The 24,981-nt window shown below is 38.2% G+C and overlaps 1 long non-coding RNA gene and 2 other non-coding genes across 3 annotated transcripts; all 3 read left to right on the top strand.

The window, feature by feature from the left end:
* The first annotated feature begins 21,777 nt into the window (after positions 1-21,777).
* Positions 21,778-24,582, top strand: LOC112195314. Its single transcript, XR_002934458.2, has 2 exons — positions 21,778-22,136; positions 24,083-24,582. It is a non-coding gene; the product is annotated as an uncharacterized LOC112195314 (long non-coding RNA).
* LOC112195602 lies at positions 22,674-22,759 on the top strand. Its single transcript, XR_002934654.1, has one exon. It is a non-coding gene; the product is annotated as a small nucleolar RNA Z122 (small nucleolar RNA).
* On the top strand, positions 22,996-23,082 carry LOC112195601. Its single transcript, XR_002934653.1, has one exon. It is a non-coding gene; the product is annotated as a small nucleolar RNA Z122 (small nucleolar RNA).
* Positions 24,583-24,981: the final 399 nt, after the last annotated feature.

Below are 24,981 nucleotides of genomic sequence, written 5' to 3'. Positions count from 1 at the left end.
AAACTTCTCGAGTTTATTTATCATAAAATCATTACTTAGTAAGAGCAGTATGCAAAACTGATGCAAATCACTATAAAATTGAACCAATATCAAGATTTAATAAGCAATTTCTACCAATAAGTGCAATGAATACATAGGGTTGATGTATCCTCATCAACTTCTCATTGTTTAATCATTAACCAACCAAATGAAAATAAAACAACATGAAGTGAGTAAAGTTACCGTGTTTAATCCCAAGCCCAAGGTATCAATACTCCATCTAAGCCTCCAACTCTTGCTGCATTTGAGAAAACCTTCAAATAGAACAACAATCAAGTATCTTAGTTAGATACCATTATAAAAATAAAAAAAAGACATATTCTTAGAGAGAGCTATATGCTCCAGAAAATAAGAACTATATGCTTAGAGAGAGCTACTAGATTCACAAAAGTAATTAAGCTCCATGATTGAAGTAATGTATCCCAACATTAGAAAACAATTCACATTGCAAATTCAAGCAGAATAGCTTAAATAACCCAATATTCATACCAAGAACAATAGCATCCATCATATATAACCAAAATCAAGCACACAACAGATCCACAATCAAACAGCTGAAAGAATCTATTATATTCTATTATCATCAATTGGCCGGGTATTCCAGAAAACCAAACTTTCTGTCTTGGGTTAAATTCTATTCTACCCACTGAACCACTCAGTAATACCCTGTTCTTCACATTGACGTTGTTACCCTTGTTTTATATTTATACATCCATACATTACACATTCCCAGATATGTTGAAATTACAACAAAATATCGAAACTTGAGAGGAACCAAGTGAAAACAAGACGTAATAGCAAAACCCAGTTACAGAATTGAAGAGAATCAACAGAAAGAAACAATTTTCATACCAAAAATTTGATCTTCCAGCTGGGTGCGACTAGAAAAAGAAACAATTTGGTCTCGACCTGCAGCTGGGTGCGACGAGAACCAGTCGGAGAGGCTAACAGTGCTTCGTTCCAAGGGAATCGACTAGATCTGGAGAGGCTAAACTGGCGTCATCTCAGTTCACCGACTCAATCTCAGTTCACCTGCTCAATCTCATTCTTAGAGAGATGAGATTGGTTAGAGAGAAGAATGAGGGTTTAGTAGAGTGAGGTTTAGGCTAGAGAGTAAGGATTTTCGTTTTGGTTTGGGTATGTTGAGATAGAGAGAAGAATGAGGGAATGGGAGAGTGAGGATTCTGGTTTTGGTTTAGGTCTGTCAAGAGTGAGGCCACCGCGCAAGAGAGGTTTTGTTTTTGGGTCTGTCGACGAGATGAGTCAACATAGAGCAAGGGCTAGCTGTCGAAAGAGGGTTTTGCTATTGTTATGTTTGGTTTTGCTAATTAGTTTTTTATTATGTTTTTTGCACCAAGTGTTAGGGTTTCAGCCGAATTTGTGAGGCCCTATGAATTTGGACGTGGAATCACACAACAGATTTATGTAAGAATGTGGTCTGAATGAAGCCATTTAAATTTGAGGCTCGTCTCCTATTAATTGGACTTCCCTCCTTAAGGAGTTGGAGAAAGATGGTGGAGGGAAATTTCCCTCCTTTCGGTCAGACATATTTATTACACCACAGGTTTTTTGTTTCGTCGTCTGACTAATACATGTTGGGGAAAATTCAAGGCTTCAGATGGGTTTGGCAGCACATAACATGGTGGGAAACTTGGCGCTAAATTTTTTTTAAGGTCATACAACAGTTCTGTCCTTATACGTCTTCTGAACTAATTCCTAATTCCATATCAGACGACGGATTTTTTTAAAAACAATGTCCAAAAAAAAAAAATCAATTAGACGACGGAAAACTATAATGCGTCGTCTGATTCAATTTTTGTAGTAGTGAAGGAGAAGAGTAAATCGGAGTAGAGGATTTGGGTCGGTATATCGAGGAAGAAAGAATAGAAGCGAGGAGCTGGAATGAGAGAGAGGCTTAGGCTCAGTATTTTGACAGAGAGACGGGGGGAGGGAAGAGAGAGGAAAGAATAGGTTATGAGTGGTTCTAGCTCTCTTCTTCTTTTGTTTATTTCTTTCTTTCGAACATATGAGTTTGGTGGCCATAATTTTAGTTCATCCCAGATAGTTAAAAAACTGTTGTTAGAGAGTATACATAAAATGATATGTGCCACAAGAAGGTGGCAAATTTGCCGCTTGCGTATGTTTGGTGGGAGGATTTCAAATCGATTTGAGCCAAAATGAAAACATTGTTGCTGCCTATGTTCCTCATTCAGACAACAGAATGACAATACCTGTTCTACAAGCACTAGGTATACCTAGTAGAAATTGTCAAATTGTCATACGACGGAAACACCTAGACTGTTGTACCATGCAGCACATTGAAACAACAGAACATGCATAATTCTGTTGTGTGATAAAATTGGTGAACTTGTCTTCAAAGGGAATTTTGAGTTCAGTGATGGCAGGATATCTGCCTCTAAATTTTGTATCATTCATACAACAGAATACGCATAATTCTGTTGTGTGATAGAACTCTGAAGAAAAAGTTCTCAATTTGGTAGCATTCCCACAACAAAACTTCATTAACACCGTTGTACAATGGAGTTCACGTTATCAGAAGACGGTTAACTTTTATTCTCTTGTCTGATGGGTGTTGTGTGATGCACTTTTTGTAGTAGTGTTTGGTACAATCTGCTCTGAATCACTCTCAATTTATAAGCAACATAAAATGGTCCAAAAAATCTGATTGTTTATATCTATACAAGCCAGAGAGTACAAGTGTCACTCATGCATGGTTGCCCAAAAAGAAAATGATAGGAGCATAATTATGCGATGTTGATAATGTGAATCTCTATACTTTCTTTGTTAGTTTAGTGTATTTTCTAGTTATTTACTTTGTTTATTTGTTTTATAGGTATTTTAGGCAAAAGAAGAAGAAAAGAACCAAAAGAGGGATTGAAAGGCAAAATCGGCAAATCTGCCTGTGCAGATCAGTCAACTTCGATAGATCACTGAGACTAGTTCCGGATGAACCAGATGTTCATCTTTATATTGATGGAAAGTCTCAGATGTTTAGTTTCCGAATTTTTTACGGCTTGTCAATATTTTTTTTTAAAGGAAGTTATGGCCAATTTTGTACAAGATAGTCAGACTGCGCGTGAATCTGAGGTTGGACGGGAATTTATGTTTTGAAACCCAAATCACACCAAGAAGCCCGAGAACGAATTTGTGCATCATATTTCAACTTAATATGGACGAGTGGCATGATTTGATTGGTTACAATGAGTCATCAAGTTCAAGAGCCAATAGGAAAATGTCACCTAAGCATGCTAACCCTAATTCTTTTAGGTTTTGGATTTTCTCCACCACAAGAAAGATGAAGGCAACCTCTAAGCAACCATATCTTCTGGCCCATCACTCATCTCAAAGTCAGAGTCTTCCCTTGTTTACTTCAGCTGCATACTCAATCTCCCGCTGTCGAACTCGTTCATCCATCCTTGCCAATGGGTCTCTCTCTTGTGGTAGTATTCCATATGTATTTACTACTGAGTACATTTTGTGATATTCTCTCAAATACTTGAGATCTCTCTGAGAAATGGGCAAATTTTTAGTGTCAGCTACCAACTCTATATTCTCCAACCTTGCTAGATACAAAATCTTCAAACCCACACTCGCCATACTCTATACCATTATAGGCTCGAACTCAGGATTATCTGCCTGAACCTTGAGGGTATCTACCTCTTCCCATGTCGGCCCATATAAAGCCAAGGCCGACTACTTCTTGTGATACTCTCTTTAATGGTAGTCCAATCTTTAGCTAAAAAATGAGGATCACCGCCTCACTCTTCTTCTGGGAGATGTACTAATCAAATGCATCTGCCAGTTCTTCCTCTTTCCGGGTAAGGCTGTATAACTCCTCAGTTAAATAGCACCGGTGGTACTCCGTTAAATATAATAAATCTTCCTCAGACACTGGCAGGGCTGATCTATCCTCCAATGTGCACACCGTTGGAGATGAACTCTCTCATGCTACATGGAACATAGCTTTTAACCCTCGGCTAATGCTAGGTCGTGCCAAGAAGTCTTCATCAAACAGTCTTTCCTCCTCCTCAAGCAAACCATAAAGCTTGATAGTTGAGTGCTTCTTATGATATCTTTTCATTTTTTCCAAACCCTCTGGACTGAATGGTGGATTCAAATGCACATACACATTGACATTAGAAGTTACATCTCTCTTCAGTAGCTTGTGGGTTTCTAGACTTACCAGTGAAGCCTTTTACTGTACTGCCTTTAATCTTGGCACTAGATTTGTAGTAACCCAAGAATTTGATGCCGAGCTACCACTCCTGGTTTCCTCTAAATCCCAATGTCGATGTTGCAATCTTTCATTTGATTCACGACTTTGCTCGTAAAGGTCATACTAACACACTACACCAAAAACCTTATCAAACAACGGTAGAAAACCGTTGTGGGATTTGGAGACCCATTGTTGTAGAGTGAGCCGTTGTCTGTTGAAAATTCAGACAACGGTGGAACACAATTGTGTGAGAAACATACAGACAACAGATATGTGTTATAACTATTGTGTGATAGCTCGGTAGATGCCAAGAGCAGCTGCGCAGCAGTTGAGGCGCTGTCTTCAGACAACAATGCCAGTTTTAAGCTGTTGTATGTTAAGCGTGTCAGACAACATATTTTTATTTTGTCTGCTGTCTGATTGATCTTCAAACTTCAGTTCTTGGATTATATCTATTGTGTGATTAACTTTAAGACAACAGAGTTCAATTAATTTAATTAATTCTGTTGTCTGAGTATAAATTAGAAGACACTGATTTGTTAAAAACTGATGTGTGATATGATTGATTACAATGTGTTTCTGTCCTATTTTTGGCCATTCAGACAACAGGTAGTGATCATTATATCTAATCTGTTGTGTGATCATTTGAACATCTCATTCTGGAATTAGATTGTGCATTCATTTAGTGCATTTACGAAATGAACAGTAGTTCATCAAATACAAACATTTTAAACCATCAAATGAGTAATCTAAACACTTTAGGCTCCATGTAGAAGCTGATTGTATGCCCATCTTTGAATGCATCCTCACCCCACAAGATTTATAGTTGTTGCCTATATATGTTCAAATAGTAAGAGATTTAAATCTATTAGTCAACAGAGGAATTTTTTGCCCTTTTGTTCCAAGGCCTCGCCTAGCAATTGGTAGGCACACAATCTTCTTCTTTAAAGGTTCAGGTGTAATATCTACTTCAGCACGCAATGGAACAACATCTGGTGGGATAACAGGGGGTGGGGGTGGCAATGCATGCTCTACCTCGTTTCCATCTACCCTGTTTTCTCCATTTGCGTCGTTTTCTACATTTGTGCCATTCTCTCCATTTGATCCATTTGTTCCATTTCCATAGGGCTCAAATGAATCCATAGCCTAAAAATGCACCAAAAGATACTAAAAGGTAAATATTAGTAGAAGGTAATTTCATTAGGAAAAAAAGAGCATGAATGATTAAAATTTCATTTATAGTACAAAGGATAATTTGGAAAACAAACTTAACTCCCCAAGTATAGCACCAGAACAGCTAAAAATGCACCGTGTTTATATGCATCTATGAAGACCAAGAAAACCCCTTTCAAATCTAAAACAGTTATACAGAAAATAATCAAAAGGGTTTGATTTCCAAGTCGAAAAAACACGAACTAAAACCATAAAAATTGCCGGAAATACCCAAAATCCTACAAACATACTCATAAGCATTCTAAGAGTAACAATAAGCTACAAGCTTGAGACAGTTTCAGAAAACTGGTAACAAGAAAGAAAAATTCACCAACAACTATTTTTTCAGTGATTTTAAGCACAACTTTCCAGATTTCAAGTAGACATGCAAAGCTACTATTTTGCATAGTTTCATGCTATTCGCAGTTCAAATAGATGGTCAAACAAGAATCCAAAGTGACTTAAATGCTGAATTCTGCAGAAATCCTGAAACAGTGCAGTAACTTCAAAATAGCATAAGTATCTCATTTTAACACCTTTTTTCACGAAACCATGTTCAAAATGATCATTGAAGAATCTCCTTTAAGATATCAAAAACTGAGAGTAAAACAAGAAGTATAGGTTTTTCAAAAATCATGAAATTCCCCACTGGTTCAGCTTGGGTGTCAAACGCGGGAAGAGTCAGAATATCAAAACAGGCTTAGCCACTCATATCAAATGCTAGCTTGTAGATACTTGAACCTGAGACGATACTGACTAGAAGAAAAATGCTCAGCAAATTAACAATTCCTAAAATCATGCAGAAAATAGAAATTTATCACATCATATGCCACATATCCATCTTCTTAAAATGACCACATCTAATGTAAACAGTAATTCAATGCAAGGCAAACACCTGTATAAGAATTGGGGTGGCAGCTGTTTTCATATTAACTTCCAGTTTCTCCATAGTAGTTGTTTTGGCTGTGATAATACAGAGGGTATTATCAAACATATTATACACTTTTTTTTTTAAAGGATTTGATTTTATTAGATATCAAAGCCATGAATACAGGCCAGAGTCTAACATGCACTTAAGAATCCGGTGAAACTCCGGAGAACCTATCTAAGCCAATACTAAACTCATTAGAGTCTAAAAGGACGCTCGCCGGAAACCAAGCCTACAACGAGCAAGAACAACCTCGCTATTCTAAGGCAAAATCATTCATCTAGTCTAATTTGCCAGCATGCTATTGTGGTACAAATAACAACTAGAAACATCTTAGAACAACACATAGAGATTTACTCTAACTCTACAAGGCTTGTAACCAGATGTCTAATAGCAGAGATTTAGGAAAATACTAGCTCCTCCCCCTTAGGGTTGGAGCCAGCACCATCCTTGGCCACTTCAGGAGCCAACAACCTCGGCAACAGGTTGGTCTTGCTCTTCTTGTCCAAAGCAACCGTAGCAGACTCAACCAGCCCAAGCTGGAGCGGCCCAATGACCCAAGCCCACTTCTCAAACCTATCGAAATAGGCCCAAGAGAGGTCAAGCCCATTTGATCAGGGCCCAAGCCCCGAAGCCCAAACCCAAGCAAGGATGCTGGCCTGAGCATCATGTCGCCGCCAGCCTGTCGTCGCTGCCGTCTCCGCCCTATTTGGTGGTCGTCCACCCCAGGCAGCCATCCTCAGAAGCAGCACTGCACTACCACACCAGTGCCTATAGATCGATAGACCTTCCACTCTGATTTTCGATCGCCTCGACCTCGACTGCACCCAGACTATATGAGAATCCGATATGCTAACCCGCCAGCAATCTTCCAACGCCGCCGTGTTAGCCCTTCACCCAAACCCCAGGCACGGCGATACCAGTCCGACGAACCTACGACTGATCTGCCTCGATTCACAGCACCAAGGCCCGGCCACCAAGATCCTAGAACAATCAGATCCTTTCGAAAACCTCTACCACCACCAAACAGACCCTGAGATCTGCCACGCACAACTAACTACGCAGGCTCGCCGGTGAAGACGATCACGCCGCCGCCACCCTCTGCTCAGAAACCCTAGGGCTCTGCTTGACTCTTTTCTTCTCCTAGCCTCCCAATTTGTTTTAAACTATCTTAAACAAGGAAAGTAAAAATTAACATATTATACACTATGAAACACTATAAGCAGGAAAAATGTCATAAATAGTTCATGCATTATTTTTACCTGAAGTGCTAAGATGGTCAGGTAGTATAGCAAGAGATTGAAGGATTTTCAGTTGGAATTGAGTAGGCTGGTGCATGATTCAGCATCTAAAAGTTTAGTGTAAACTTGATGTACCTGAGACACAATGATATCTTAAGAGAATAAGCTTGTTTGAAAAAAAAAGAACAACCTATGTACAATTTCATATAAATCTGTTTTCAGATTGTAAGAGAGGGAAAAGAGATATTCACATTCACCCCACAGTGTATCGTTGGGCCTGGAATTCAACCGATTAATTACTTCAGTAAATACATAATGAGGCCGTATTGAATTTGAAGCAAAATCATCAAAATGAAGATATGTGAAATAGGTAAGCTAAATGCTATCTCCATCTAGACATACCTGGATATAATAGCAGAAGGGACAGTAGTCACAGTAGCACTCATAATGTTAGTAGAAAATACTTGATCATTGAATTTCATAATGCACATTTAGCAAATTATCCTGAATCAAACATGAAACAATTAAGCCTACGATGTAAAATTATAGCAAGTGGTAAAACATTGTTTTCTTCAATTTCTGCAGCTCTTAGATTTATTTCTTTTATACTCTAGACAAAAAAGAAAAAAGTAAACATTTAAAATTACATATGAATGGCTTTGGCATATGATACCAACAGATTGAGAGAGAAAGAAATTGGTAAATAGGTAGTAAGTGAAAGGGTTGAAAATTAATGAAGTTCATATGCATATTCATGAACAGTCAATAAACACATCCCTGAGCTTCATAGCTTTAAAGCGTAAACATATTCATAATATTTAACATAGAAACCATATTAGTAACAAATAAATAAATAATTATTTAAAAAAAAAAGGCCCACTCATACATGATTATAGTATGATGTATTCCTATTCACTTTCACCCAATGAATCAGGTAGATAGGAAACAAGAGCCAACAAATTCTATGGTGATATAGTACTCAGTAATTTTTTAAACGTGAGTCTAAATTTCCAACTAGCTCATCATCTTTCTTCACCACTGATAGGAACTTTCGAGTTCCCCCTCCTACTCCAAAATAATGCTTCTTGGCTGCCAAGTAGACTACTCCATGAGGACGAGTGATGCACTGTAATTAGGGCTGTCAATGGGTCGTGTCGGGTTGGGTTCGTGTCGGGTCAAGGTATTTGTCGTGTCGCAAGATACAAACCCAAACCCAACCCATTTAATAATCGTGTCAAAAATCTAAACCCAAACCCAACCTATTTATTAAACGGGTTACCCGTTTCCAACCCGCTTAATCCATTTAACAAATAGGTCATGTCATGTTAGACAAAATGACCTATTTAAGGGTTAACAATGCAACCCATTTAACTAAAAAAATGCATAAATTGATTAAATTCACTAAAAACTCCACAAGAAGAATAATATAAATAATTATATATATTCATAAATAATTAAATCCAATAATTATAAAGCAAAATATTTCAAATTGTCTAATCCTATGATCAAATACTCCCAACGTCCAAAATTTCAATAAGAAGTATAACATAATCGGGTTATACGGGTTCATTTCGTGTTGGCGGGTTGACCCGTGGCCGACCCATTTATTAAATGGGTCATGGCGGGTTGACCCATGGCTAACCCGCTTTTTAATCGTGCGGGTTCAACCCGCTTTATTTCGTGCGGGTTTCGAGTCGTGTTATCGGGTCGTGTCGGAATTGACAGCCCTAACTGTAATCAAACATATTGGACCTAAAGCAGCTTCACAGTCTGAATCTATAAGCAATGAACAACTATATAGATAATACCTTCTTTATGAGTTCATAGAGATGCTGAAGAGTGGAGATTGAGTAAATTGTCTCTACCATTAAAATATATAATATCATATTCTGCATCTGGACTTTGCCTTGAACTAACATTAACATCCTTCTCATTGTTTTGTGCATAGGGAAGAAGGTTATGGACTTCACGCCAGTCCCCAGCAAAAAAACGAATTTCCACCCCCTTATCACACTTTGTCTCTTGCAATGCTGGGGGTTGGAAGCTTGGAACATTTGCATTTACATTGGGTACGTATTGTGAGACATTGTAGGACCTCAGCATTGAAGTCCTAGAAATGAATAACAGCTGCACCCTGATGCAACCTTAGAGGCTTAAGGAATATAATCTAAGATGATAAATTTACAAGCTTAAGAGACAAAACCTAACCTCAAGGCAGACAAAGATACCAGGAAGTCCATGGCCACAGCCAAGCTGGAAAATTAATCAAGGAGCACAGTAAGGCATACAGAGGAACGGGTTAGAGGAGATAAGTGACGCTAAATTGTTAAGAATAGAAGCCTTAGTCTCATCAATACTATTTCTTTATCAATAGCAGATTCACCACAAAAAAATTAACACATATCTCAGACCTTAAAAACACTATAACCCAACAAAACAAAGCAATTGCACAATATCAATTATCCAAATTGAAGCAACCCCCAAATATTGGTCTGTTGCAAGACTCATGAGAATCAATGCTAAAGATGTGCACGAGGCAGCCATCATTAAGATTGTTTATAAGAAGAAGATGAGGATGATGACGACGACTTTGATAAGTTGATTCTCTTTTGAACAATTCTCTTCCACTTTGTTTGCTTCATCTCTTCTCCCACCTCCATAGCTTTCTCTACTGCAAAAGATCAAATTATCCCTAAATTTGAACCAAATCTAAACCAGTTATATCCTTTCTGATAAAATGAAACTCAACACAACCAAGCTCTCAATCCTTTCATGAAATAGGGTGAATTTCCAACCATGTATACTTGAACCCATTAACTCATAACACAAGCAAATAGAGTAACATTTACATGAAATTAATTAGAGATAACTGGAGATCGATATCAGGTGGTAAAGCATTACCCAATCACCAGTAAGCTTCTCAAATTTCACACAACCAACAAAATATTCCAGATTTGCTTGATTTATAATATCCTACCTTCAAAATTAGTATAAAACATCATCCACATCTTTTTAATATCAATCAAATCATTAAACCTTAAGAGTCCCAAATAGAAAATTCCATGAGACCTATCCGCAATTGAAAATAGCAAACAGCACAAACTCATACTATCAATACATAAAGAAGGCCATTAGATAAATCAAACTCATACAAGAATCGTTAGATGAACGAATACAGCAGAGCCATTCAAACAAAAATTCACATACAAAAAAAAATTCTATGAAGAACAAACCCTAACCTCGAGCTGTGAGACGAATGTGATAAAGTTATTGGAGTCGAAGGTGGAAAAGGTTGGGTCTTGGACGAGGATTGGACCTATATTAAAGTTGAATGGAGTCGTCGTCACTCAATTACAGAGTCTCACCGGGACCTCTAGTCAACCAGCTCCGGCGTCACCGGAGACGTATCTAGATAAGTCATGGAGAGAGACAGCAAGGGATGATTAGGGATCTGAGGGATGGGGTTCAGTGGAGAGAGGGTGAAATCCACTGGGCACTATACACTTAGGTGAGGAGCTGGGCGGGCTTCAGTGGTGGTTTTGCTTAGAATCAAAACTCCGAGCTTCTTCCTTTTGGGTTTGCAGGTGAGGGGAGATGAGAGAGGGAATGGGTTGGCATGGCTTCTGCGAGATAGACCTAATCGAGATGTGTTTTCATGACAGATGGCGTTTTCATGAGTCATGACAGACCATGGTGTTTTGATATGAGAGAGTGATGGTTTTTGAGTTTTTGATGAAGTTGAGAAGGGAGCTGCTCGACGAGAGGAAACGGCTGTTTTGACAAAGTGTTGACGGGGAGACAGCATATCCAATAAACCTAGCTAGCTAATTAAGTTGTCAAAGGCGGGATTTTAATTTTTGCTTTATGAATTAGACAACATAAAGACGAAGTTTTGTTGTCTGATTGTGAACAAATTAAACCTTAGCTAAGGTTCCGAAGAGGGAAAAGTTCCCGCTATAATAGGCAATGCTCATTTACACAACGGAAACAACTCATTTGGTTGTGGGATCATAAATTTGGTGTTATATTTCAATCAAAACTTGGAGGTTGTTGGGGGGCTTCAGTGCCATTTTGGGCCAAATAAAGGCACATGCAGATATTTCCCACTTTATCACACAACAGAAAGTAAAAAATTGTTGTATGAATGTTTTGCATGCTACTCTCAGATAATAGATATAACTATACTGTTGTACCATGTAGCACCAATTTGGAGCCAAATTTGTGTCGATCTAGGAGGGAAATCTGCCGCTATTTTTTTTATGATTCACACAACAGATTATTCTTGTAACCGTTGTGCAATGACCTTCTAAAAAAAACTTCAAAATTTTAACCACCTTATACAACGGAAGTTTAGTAAATATGTTGTGTGATTCACTTTTCTTCATCACACAACACTTTTTGTTTTTTCGTTGTGCAAAAAGTGTTGTCTGTTAACCTTTTTGGTGTAGTGACGCCTTTGATTGTTTCTTCCCTTTCTCAACTGGGACTTCTCACGTTCACCTTGTTCTTGAACCTTTCTCAGCCTCTCTTGCTTACCCTCTTCATCTTCTACCTTCCTGGCATAAGCAAGTTCACGTTGTTGCCTGTGCTTCTGGGTTTTCGTCAAGGGTGCCACACTCTGGTCTCTAGACATCCAGTCGTACCACCTATTATCATATGTCATTGGAGGCTTGTATGTTTATGTTCTTCTTCCTTCATACTCTCTGCTGTCATCTCCAACATAATTTCTACTAATAGCCTTTTCACTGCCGACTTTGCTTCCTCCATATTCTCTGTTATTATTTTCAACGTAATTCCTGCTATCGGCCCCTTCACAGCCTCTTTTTAGATTCTGGGGACAATTCTCTCTTGCCTTTGTCTATGGGAGGACTGCCATGAGAAAGTCTTTTTCAAATTGATCCATGTCCAACTTCATTAGCAACTACTCGGCCATCCCAAGTGGGACCTTCCTTAATGTCAATTTCTGAACATGGCTTGATTCAACAGCAACATACGCTCTCTTCTGGCTAGGCCAAGCTTCTAGTTAGGGTTAAGCCACTCTTTGGCTTCCGCTCTAAGTGCCAAAGTTGCTTATCCTCTCTTGACTTGGCTATGGCTTCCTGCTCCAGTTGCTTACCCTTCTCCTTAGCTCTTTGACTATCAGATTTATTCAGTTGCAAAATTTGATCAAGACCATATTCCTTTTGATACCTGCTACAAAGCACAGTTGCCGCAGGCCCCTTAGAAGCTAGTACCTTGGACGGAGAAAGTCTTATGGTACCGACCACCACCCATTCAGCCATAGACAAGTCTCTTTGCTTTGAACTCGGACTTGGAACCCTAGCATCAACCATATGGACGATGGTAGCCAGGAATGGATCGCTATCTACCTTCATCATTGACATAGATTTTTTTGGGAACTTAAGCTTTCTTTCATCAATCAAATCCTGCACCACATCACAAAAAATAACACAATTATTAGTTGAATGCCTCCAAGAATTATGAAATTTACAAAATATTTTTCCTTTCATTTGCTTAACAGAAGGTAACACATGCTCAGAAGATAATTTAATTAATTTTGTAGCCAGAAGTTGATCAAAGATCAATTCAGCCTTATGAATGTCAAAAGTTTATGTGTGTGGTGGAGATTTATTATGCAGTGAGGGTGCCTTGAAATCTGTTTTCTCTAAAGCCTTGCAGACGAAAGGCTATTTCACCGTGAACTCGGCCAAATTGATTTCGGCCATGTCTTCATCACTACTCCACTCCTCAATGTGAATCGTGCCAATGGCTTGACTTGTGTAATACGTTCCCTTTGAAGCAGGTCTTTTATGAACCTCTTCTCTGAAAATGGCGTCATACCTTATGGCCCTCGATTCAAGTTCATATAGGTCTTTAAACGTCAATCCTTCAAATTTTTTCCTAAACTCAAAAGTCTAGCTAATGCCATCTTTACAAATTCTGATTCAGGTAGTTATGCTTTACATCTAGCTTGAAGAAACTTAAACCTTCCAATATATTTTTTGAGTTGTTTCGCTGGCCGTTTGGAAGGATTTGGCTAACTCAACCACAGGAATATTTTGCTTCGCCTTATGAAATCGATCATGGAAGGCTCGCTCAAGATCTCTCCAAGTCTGAATGGAATTGGGTGGCAAATTAACAAACCATGAAAACGCTAGCCTGATGAGGGAATTGATGAATAGTTGCATACGATTCTTTCACTATTGCCCTCACCACACTGTGAAATGAATTGTGCATTGTGTTCCACTGTGGGTTGATAGGAGTATCCAGAAAACAAATGAAAAGCTGGGACACGATATCTATGTGATAGAGGATCTAGGTCAAGATGAGGTGGATATGGCTTCGTATACATGAGTCTATCAACCCGCTGGCGCAAATCTCCAACCATGTCTTCTACCAAGTTCTGCACCTCATTGAAAAGAACATGTCGGTTCATATCACCATGTCCCAGCTGCATGTATTGGTTCTTGTTGATTCAGAATAGGTTGCCATTGAGCACCAAAATCCCTATTTGCCTCAATACCCATAGGGTTATACATCGAATCCGGATACGTAGGTACGTATTGGCTAGGACCAAGAATGATTTGATATTCTTGGTTTGGGAATTGGGGCTACCATGCTTGTGGACCAAGAACATGTTGTTGTGTATATGCACGTTGGTTCTGAACGGGATACGTAGGAAACGATTGACCTAGGTTTTGATGAATAGAATGGGTCTGATACGGTGCCGTCTGGGTAAAGCTTGCCTAGAGAGGACCAGGGTAAGGTGATAACGAGTTTACTGGAGGACGAGGATGTCGCCCAAAATTATTCTGGCTAGGAATCTAGTGAACATGCTGACTTGGATGACTTAAAACCTGGTGTCCATGATTTTGACAATTGGAGCCACACACTTGTTACCCCTTAGAAATAACTAGTTGTTGCATAGAGGTCTGCATGGCCATGGGAGGCCTAGGGCAATATTTCCGTCATTTGTCCAATTGGTGTCTATACTTGGCATGCATGACTACTTTGACCTTGCTTAAAAGTTCAATTTCTATTGCCTTCATTCTGACTGCTCTGCAGCACTTGTGTTCCTATTCCAGTTTGAAACCAATGTAGCCGCGCGTTCATCATATTAGACTAGACTCCCATGCTGCGATTGAGTTGTCCAAAACTGTTCTCAAGGTTGCGGTCGAGCCAAGTGAAACAATTTTCAAGACTTCGGCCCAACCGTCCGATGCCATCATCAACATTGTCAAGATCATGGTTAAGACTCTTCCAAGATACATCAGCTGCAGTGGTTGCAGGTATGTTTGTGGGTGCTAGTTCATACAGTGGATTGAATCCTGGTGGTAAGCTCCATGGAGATTGTCTTATCTCGACTGTTGTTGCTAACGTATTAACCGGTTCGTATAATGGATTATGACCTTGTGAAAACTACCAAGGGAATGATTCAGTACGGATTGTAGTGGCTGACATACTTATAGACACGTAAGGAGGGGTATATCCTAGCGGGAACCCCCATGGATAAGATATAGGGTTATACGACTTTGTACTAGCCGTGATTGTACAATTGTCTCTGCTTGATGTCCCTGAAACATGGACCTCATGCGACTGTTGATTAAAAGAGGGATAACTAGTCGCATTAGAGGCTGATACTACCGTTGCGGTCGTTACAACTGATTATACAGGATGTGTCATGACTCCACTTGTCATAGAGACCCCATTTGAAGTTGACGTTGATGTCATCAGAAGAGTTGACACTGATACCACGGGATCCCTTGATATGATTGTTCTGTTCGGACTAGAAGAAAATGTATGGCCGTGCTGCCTATAATTGTAACAACGATTCCCTCGAGATTTTGTGTAAAGATCTGATAACAATCACTGAATATTGTCCCACTGGGTGTGCCATAAGATGTTCGCTCAAATATCGTCTAGGCCACGTGTCATTCGACAGAGGTTTCCTTAGTTTACACGCGTCCTTCTGGCTTGGTGACTTGTGCACAGGCATGCCAACTTGTGGCCAAGAGGCCAAGCGAGGTTTTGATCTAAATTACTGAGTTTGCGCTGATTTGACTTTTAATCAGTTGATTGTGGGCTGAGGAAGAATAGATCTCGGCCACGGGGTTCTCTCTGGCTTTGATGCAAGTACTTTACACAAGTCAGCTTAGCTAGCCAGAGTGTTCATGCCGTGCAACTTGGTGAGTGAATGTGAAAGAGCGAGTTGATAAATCTATAGGGTGCAGATACTCACAAGTCACAGTAAAAATAAAATCAAAATATAAGGTGTTACCTTGATGCCTTGATTCAATACAAGTACGAACGAAGAAACCCATGAACCCTAAAAACTTGTTTATATGATTTTCTTAATATGACTTGTGAAAAAAGTAAACGCAGGAAAGTAGATGCAAATAAATTAAGTGCAGGAAAAATAACGAGCAAGAGATAAAAAGAACGACAAAATAAATCTGCAAGAATGTAAAGTGCATGAAAGACAAGAATTAAATACCAGTAAGTAAAATAATTCACGAGAGCTACTGTAGATTAATAGAGTGTAGAGATGCAATAGAGAATTTGGGAATATTGAATTTGTATTGAGCTGTTGTGTTTTTGGTCATGGACCTCAAACAAAGATGTCTACGGCCCTTTTTATAGTACATAATAAAGATAATAAAACAAATACAATCTCAGCTTTAATTGTTGAGACTTGATTGATTACAAATTGAATTCTAAGAATAAAATTCATTTGTTATGCATAACTGGCGATCAACCATCATGACTCTTCAATGCTTATTTTTGTAACAGCCACACTCAATGCTGTAATGTCTCTGAACGTAGAATTTGGCATTTAATGGGTTTTATCTGCCCATAATGTCTTGCCAAACTTGCTATCAGCGTCCCTGACTAACTAAAACGGGCATTGGCTAGGACAATCTCAGCCACAAGTAAACTAAACCTCGACTCAAGTGAGCCGGACCTCAACAGAGATGAAGTGAGCTAGGCCTCGGCTGAGGTAAAGTGAGTTGGACCTTGGCTGAAGTGAAGTAAGTCGGATCTCTGCTGAAGTGAGCCGGGCCTCAGCTAAATATTTATTATATCACGGCCCACCATGACCCAACCCTGATTTATGTGGAACACGGCTTAACGCCGCATAGGCCTTGCTAAATTTAGGTTTAAACAACCCTAAACACCTATTCTAGAGCAAGAATAAAACCCAGGACACCCCTAGTACACCCACATTTTAGGAAGTTAATGCACCTTTATTCCAAATAAAGATCAAACTCCTCCTAAGCAAATAGTAAAATGAATCCTCAGAGAATACGAACTTTACGACCTAATAAAAAAACTAAAAACTAGGAATGGAAAATGACAATTCACCTTCCATCCCCTCTAAAATTATTCAAGCCTGGCAGGCCCACAGTAAGCACCAGCACTCAAAGCTCCAGCCCACCAAGCAATGGAAGACACCCCAAAGATTACTAAAGGCACCCCACAACAGCCAGAGGCTTGCAGATCGCCGACCGCTGCCACTGGAGGAGACTGACACCACATGGAGATAGAAGCACCCTGACCAGGTGTCCATCGATCCTTCGCCATCATCAACTTCCAACCACAGCAGCAAAAGACGTAGCCACCATTACCAGCTGGAAGAAGACCCAACCTGAGATCCTCAGAACTCTGACATGCCCCGTCCATAGCGAAGCTAACAACCCGAGCCGCACCACCAATCCTCCAAAACCCATCTCACTATCACCCACAACAGTTGCAAGAGAGATAAAACAGCGTGGCCTCCAAACTTGTGCTCCAGGATTCCAATCCGGCAAATTCCAAATCAGATAAAAAAAAAACACCGCAAATCAAACGACTTGTACGAAGCCCCACTATCATCACTCATAGCCACCAGATCGGCCGTGCTTCCTTTCAAGACCAATGAACCACACCGCCTCCAACACTGATCGCTCCATACACCTAAAGAGTGAACAGGCCTAAGCCTGCCATAGACACCATTGACAAATCAACGGCGAAGGTTCAAGAGAAAGCAAAGACCAAAAGAGAGACTCTCTCCAAACCCTGGCAGAGCGCTAGGTCATTAATTTAAACAAAGACCCTTATTGCTCCACTTGAGAAACACAAAAAAAAAAAAAAAAAAAGTCGTGCAACTAGGGTTTGGTTCACTATGATGGTTCCAACAAAAAAAAAATTAAGACCCAGAAATTCCATGATAAATTTAGTGATAAATCATTGGGCCTCAGTGAAGCTCCATATGGGATGTTGATGTGATTAGCAGCTGCGATCAAGAAAAAAGAGGAAGACCTTTTGGTTTAAAAATCAAGGAACCTGCCAAATGTAAGAAGAGTAAGGATGAGTTTCTCCTCCGGTTGACTTATCCTACAAAAACTGCGCACCCTATTTCTAAGGGCAAGGAGAATATTTCTATATAAATCTCTATTCTTGCTGAAGCTTACCTTCTATGTAGTGCTTTTACAGATAAAAATACATAAAAAAATGTAGTGTTTTTACACTAGTTTAAAGAGAATCATGAAGCATCACAATTAAGTGCATTGACCAATGAATTTATTTTTAAACCTAGTTTTGTGTGAGAAGACTATTCATAGTTGTGCAGGGTTGTTTGAATAAATGAGCATCATCATACTAGTGGATGGTGCTGGCCTTTCCTAATAGGCCTCATCAAAAAGCCCGCGGATCAAGTGGGCCGATGGAGGCCCGCCGGCCCGGAGGGCTTTTAGCCCGGCCCGGCCCGTCAAAAAACCCGCAAAAGCCCGCCTTGGTGGGCCGAGGGCCGGCCCGCCTAAAGCCCGCAAAAACCCGGCCCGGCCCGCCAAAGGCCCGCTAGGCCCGGCCCGTAAAAGCCCGTAAAATATTATATATATATATATATATATATATTTGTAGTTATGTGTGTGTGTGTTTATAAATACACACACACACACACACACACATAGATATATATATTTGTGTGTGTTTATATATATATATGTGTGTGTGTGTGTGTGTGTGTTTATATATATATATATGTATATATATTTATATATGTGTGTGTGTTTATATATATGTATATATATATTTATATATGTGTGTGTGTTTATATATATAATATATATAGAGAGATATATATATATATGTGTGTGTGTGTGTGTTTATATATATGTATATATATATTTATATATGTGTGTGTGTTTATATATATGTATATATATATTTATATATGTGTGAGTGTTTATATATATAATATATATATATAGAGATATATATATATGTGTGTGTGTGTGTGTGTGTGTTTATATAGAGGATATATATATAGAGATATATATATATATATGTGTGTGTGTGTGTGTTTGTTTATATATATAATATATATATAGAGATATATATATGTGTGTGTGTGTGTTTATATATATGTATATATATTTATATATGTGTGTGTTTATATATATAATATAATAATATATATAGAGAGATATATATATATATAGAGATATATATATATATATATATGTGTGTGTGTGTGTGTGTGTGGAAGTTCTTATACTTCTATTATTCTATATAGAATATGTGCATATATATATATTCTACATATCGGTAATCGGTTGACCAATTAGATCGGGTTCAAAACTATGGTGAAATTGACTAAATTTTTAACCACACGCATAATTTATTGTAATAAACTCATCCAACGGTCGGTTTTTCCATTTTCTTTGAATTGATAGGGGTTTCTCTTTGGAGTGTATGATATATAAATATAGGTTTATAAGAGTAACTAAGTTTGACCTAGTTGATCGAATTCGAAACAATAACGAAATTGGCTAGATTTTCTACAATCACCATAAAACATTACAATCTCTCCATCGAGCGGTTGGTTTCTCCGAATTCATTTTCTACTTCATGGTTGCTTTAGAATGAACCTAAACAATTTAAATGCAATGTATAAGTCATACAACTAAAGGAATAAAATTGGTATACACCAATGTGTTTGTAATTAAATTTTTTTTTTTTTATCTTATGTCCACGGACATCCATCGATGGAATATATACAAACGTGATGTGAAAAAATAAGCACGTTTCGCGGTTGCCACGCCATCGGTCAACCAATAAAACATATAAGTGACTACGGTTGACCAATCCGATCGGATTCGAAAATATGGTGAAATTGGCTAAATTTTTTACCACACTCATAATTTATTGTAATAAACTCATCCAACGGTCGGTTTTTTCATTTTCTTTGAATTGATAGGGGTTGCTCTTTGGAGTGTATGATATATAAATATAGGTTTATAAGAGTAACTACGTTTGACCTAGTTGATCGAATTCGAAACAATAACGAAATTGGCTAGATTTTCTACAATCACCATAAAACATTACAATCTCTCCATCGAGCGGTTGGTTTCTCCGAATTCATTTTCTACTGCATGGTTGCTTTAGAATGAACCTAAACAATTTAAATGCAATGTATAAGTCATACAACTAAAGGAATAAAATTGGTATACACCAATGTGTTTGTAATTAAAATTAATTTTTTTTATCTTATGTCCACGCACATCCATCGATGGAATATATACAAACGTGATGTGAAAAAATAAGCACGTTTCGCGGTTGCCACACCATCGGTCAACCAATAAAACATATAAGTGACTACGGTTGACCAATCCGATCGGATTCGAAAATATGGTGAAATTGGCTAAATTTTTTACCACACTCATAATTTATTGTAATAAACTCATCCAACGGTCGGTTTTTTCATTTTCTTTGAATTGATAGGGGTTGCTCTTTGGAGTGTATGATATATAAATATAGGTTTATAAGAGTAACTACGTTTGACCTAGTTGATCGAATTTGAAACAATAACGAAATTGGCTAGATTTTCTACAATCACCATAAAACATTACAATCTCTCCATCGAGCGGTTGATTTCTCCGAATTCATTTTCTACTTCATGGTTGCTTTAGAATGAACCTAAACAATTTAAATGCAATGTTTAAGTCATACAACTAAAGGAATAAAATTGGTATACACCAATGTGTTTGTAATTAAAATTAATTTTTTTTTATCTTATGTCCACGCACATCCATCGATGGAATATATACAAACGTGATGTGAAAAAATAAGCACGTTTCGCGGTTGCCACGCCATCGGTCAAACAATAAAACATATAAGTGACTACGGTTGACCAATCCGATCGGATTCTAAAATATGGTGAAATTGGCTAAATTTTTTACCATACTCATAATTTATTGTAATAAACTCATCCAGCGGTCGGTTTTTCCATTTTCTTTGAATTGATAGGGGTTGCTCTTTGGAGTGTATGATATATAAATATAGGTTTATAAAAAATTAGTGTCTTTAAAAATTTATTTATCAATAAATTAGTATCTATATATAAATATAGATCTTTTTTGGTACAATATAGTTATATAGATCTATTATCTTTGGTTGTATTTGATCATTATCCATTGAATTTCCAAAGCTTGATTAAAAAAAAAAACTTGTGTCTTTAAATATTTATTTATAAATAAAGCCCGCAAGGCCCGGCCCAAAAAAGCCCGCAAAGCCCGCTTTATATGGACGGGCTTGGATCCTTTGATTTTTAATAAAGCCCGGCCCGGCCCGGCCCGCAATTATTTAAAAATATGGCAAGGCCCGGCCCGTTGACGACCCCTATTTCCTAACCTATTCGACCACAGATATATTCAACCACAAATGTAGCGTACAAGCATATAGAATTATTGTATGTGATTATGACAATGAAATCTCTCTTTTAGTCCCAAAACAAAAAAGTTACCATTTTCAACTCAATGAAAATTACAACTCGACCTAATGGGGTTTGTCTAGTGGAAGCGTGCTAGGTTGTAAGTAGGGCGGACGCTGCAGGGTTTCTTCTGGTAATAGGAGGTTTCTAGTTCGACCCTCAACTTGTGAAAAACATCCATTAGAGAGAGGCCATACTCAATTTGCGCTCGATCCCAGAGTAGTAACTCACTCAGACACCATTTTTTAACACCCAAAAAACAAAAACAAAAATTGCAACTTTCGATATCCTCGGTGGAGCCTAAGTTTTTGTTTGTTATATAGATGGACCACAAAATGCTAATTTTCGGAAACCCGGCCCATTGTGACGCCATTGTCCAGAAACCCTAATGTTCTGTTGCTATATAAATGGAGCAGAAAATGCTACGCTCATCTTCAAGGCTTCAGAGACGACGCTCCGTGCCAAACTGAAATGAAATCCCATTTTATGATTTTGATTTTTGAATTCGATACTTAGCATCACGAAATGGTCTCTGTTTGATTGTTTTGAATGTGGTTGTTGTTTGTTTCTTTCTTTCTTTCGAATAAGAATTGTGTTAAGGCATCGAATCATGAACCTCTCTGCTCATCAATGGCATAGAGACTACGAAGAGATGCGAAATCAAACCTGAAAGGGTAGCACTTTTGGACTGGCAGACTCGCATCCTCAAATGGGTTCTGACCTTTTCTCGTAAGTTCCACATTTTCTCATGCTCTTCTTTTGCTCCGTGATGATTCAATTTGCTTTAACCACACCGAAGTGAGACTTGGGGTGTTGGGTTTCACCCTCTGTTGAATTAAGACATGGTTCAAAATCGGGGCTTCATGTGCTTTGCATTGCCACATGAATCTGTTCTCTAAGAGTCGAGGTTGATAGTTTGCTTTATCCCTCTTCTTTTAGGGGAGAGAAGAAGGATCTGCAAAGCATTTGAAGCTCATGAGGTTGTCTTGGCTTAAATCTTTGGAGGGTTTTGCCCAACTCCTTTTGCTCTCTTATGTGGAAAAACTTTGGCCTTTGATCTGAGAGCATCGATCCACCGTTCGGGCATATTCTTTAGTTTCAATGTTAGTTATGAAGTACTGATTTGTTGTAGTTTAGTTGCTAATGTGTGTGTAGCTCTGAAGTTCCCATTATTTGCTATCTGTTTTGTTATATTTACTGTGAGTTTGTCGGTGAGGTTTGGTATTTAACCATCATAAGATGGGATTAATTCATGCTCTAGTTGTATTTGGGAAATGATGATCGAAACTGTTTGACATAGGCCTATGCTGTGCTGAGTATTCTATTGATTTGCACGTCAGTCTGATCCCAAATATTCACTAAAAAAACAATACGTCGTGAGATGATTTTGCTGCCTTGTTTGGGTTAGGCATACTCTTTAGTTTCGATGTTAGAATATCTAATTCATTGTAGTTTAGACACGGATGTGTGAGTTAGCTTTCAAATACCCATTATTGCAATTCTGTTTTGTTGCATTTACTCTGAGTTTGCCAATGAGGTTTGGTATTTAACCATCATAAGATGGGATTAATTTATGCTTTAGTTTTTGTTTGGGAAATGATGATCAAAACTGTTTCGACATAGGCTTATGCTGTGCTGAGTATTCTATTGATTTGCACGTCAGTCTGATCCCAAATATTCACTGAAAAAAAAAACGTTTTGAATTCTGAGGTCATCAGCTAGTTTTTCTGCCTCATTTGTTTATTTGCTTAAAGTTTATAATGATGCATGATGATGTTAAACTCTTGTTCAAAATGCAAGTATGGTAAGAGCATGTTCAATGAGGTTCAATGATCCCATGCATTGTTGCTAAACTCTTAATGCTTGATACTGGTTGGAAATTAATTTTGTTGCTCGATGATGATTCAATTTGCTTTAACCACACTGAAGTGAGACTTGGGGGTTGGGTTTTTACCTTCTCCAGAATTAAATCACCGATCAAAGTCGGTGCTTCATGTACTTTGCATTGCCTAATGACTTTGTTTTCTAAGAGTAGAGGTTGATAGTTTTCTGTCCCTCTTATTTTAGAGGAGAGAAGAAGGCTTCGCCAAGCATTTGAAGCTCATGAATTTTGTCTTGGCTTAAATCTTCTGAGGGTTTGCTCAACTCTGTGCTCTTATGTGGAAAACTTTGGCCCTTGAACTGAGAGCATGAATTCACCATGTTGTGCAAATTTTTTTTATTTTAATACCGAAAATTGCTGAGTATATCTTTTGCTCTGATGAATTTGTGGAATGACATTGAAACTGTTTGACATAGGCTTCTGCCCTGGTGAGCATTTAATTTGCACATCAGTCTGATCCAAAAATCTGCACTTAAGTGAAGCAATCTGTAGGTCATCAGCTAATTTGCTTGCTCCTTTGGTAACAGTTTTACACGAAGAATGAGAAGAACTCTCAATACTTGTCATGATAAATAGTCATATCAAATCTTAGCATGTCTTATTCATGTAAAGCTCTTACCAAAGAAGGCAATTAAATTAGCTCATGAATGTTTTTGGTTCAAGTCTTGAGATTGTATAACTGACACTTGTATGTTTGCTCATGTTAAATTTGGTGTTGGAACTGATATCTGTCCACCATTTGTGTGCTACTTTGATGTTAATCTGTTGTTTTTGGCATAATGCTCAATTGCAGCTGACTTCTTTTTCCCCTGGTACGACACATTAGAATTTTACCGGGCACCATGGTATTATATATATATTGAGCAGTAATTCCCTGCATTTGGACTTAAGAAGAATTGGTTGGTCTCTTGAGTCTTGACTTCTGAGAACTGCAATGTGCAACAGGAAACTGTGAGGTGAAATTGGTCGAGCTTGCTGCAACAACTTAGTGACATTTTTGTCCCATCACAGTTAGAAACTTAGAAGCTATAGTTTGTAGTCAAATTATGTGTATTTCTTGGTAGAAGGTACACATCAATTGCAAACTATTACGTTTTTGTTTATTCTGGTTCAAACTTTTGAGTATTGTAATTATCATACGGTCAGTACATTTTGATTGTATGATTACAATACAAATAGGCATTTAATCATGCATCTAGACTTGTATTACTCCTGTATGCATCCAAACATTGCTACTGTAAAACTTGTGGAACGATTGATCCTTTTTATGAATTTATGAATTTGGTCCAAGGATATGAGTGATGAAATATTTAGTGCAAGGACATGAGTGATGTGAGTATAAAGGTGAGAGAAGCAAACTGAAATTTATCCTATTTATGAATTTGGTATCGATGACAAGAAAATAAAGTTAATATGGGTGGAACACGACGGATGGACAATCACTTAACGCATGGTCACATGACAATTGAACTAGCCAGTAATGAAATATGAGAAAACCTACAAGTATCCTTCTTGTAGTGTTAGGTTGGCCGCCACCAAATCTACGCCCTACTCCTGTCAAGGTGGACGCCACCAATTCTAGGTTGTCTATAACGTGGGCGATGCTTATGATGGTGGTTCTCAGTCTAGTGGTGTAGGTATTGTGATGAGTTTTAGAGATGATTGATGACTATTCTGTTGTGGAATGAGTTT

This window comes from Rosa chinensis, chromosome 3 (assembly GCF_002994745.2).
Source record: "Rosa chinensis cultivar Old Blush chromosome 3, RchiOBHm-V2, whole genome shotgun sequence".
NCBI classification, from domain to species: domain Eukaryota; kingdom Viridiplantae; phylum Streptophyta; class Magnoliopsida; order Rosales; family Rosaceae; genus Rosa; species Rosa chinensis.
This window is presented reverse-complemented; position numbering and strand designations above follow the sequence as displayed.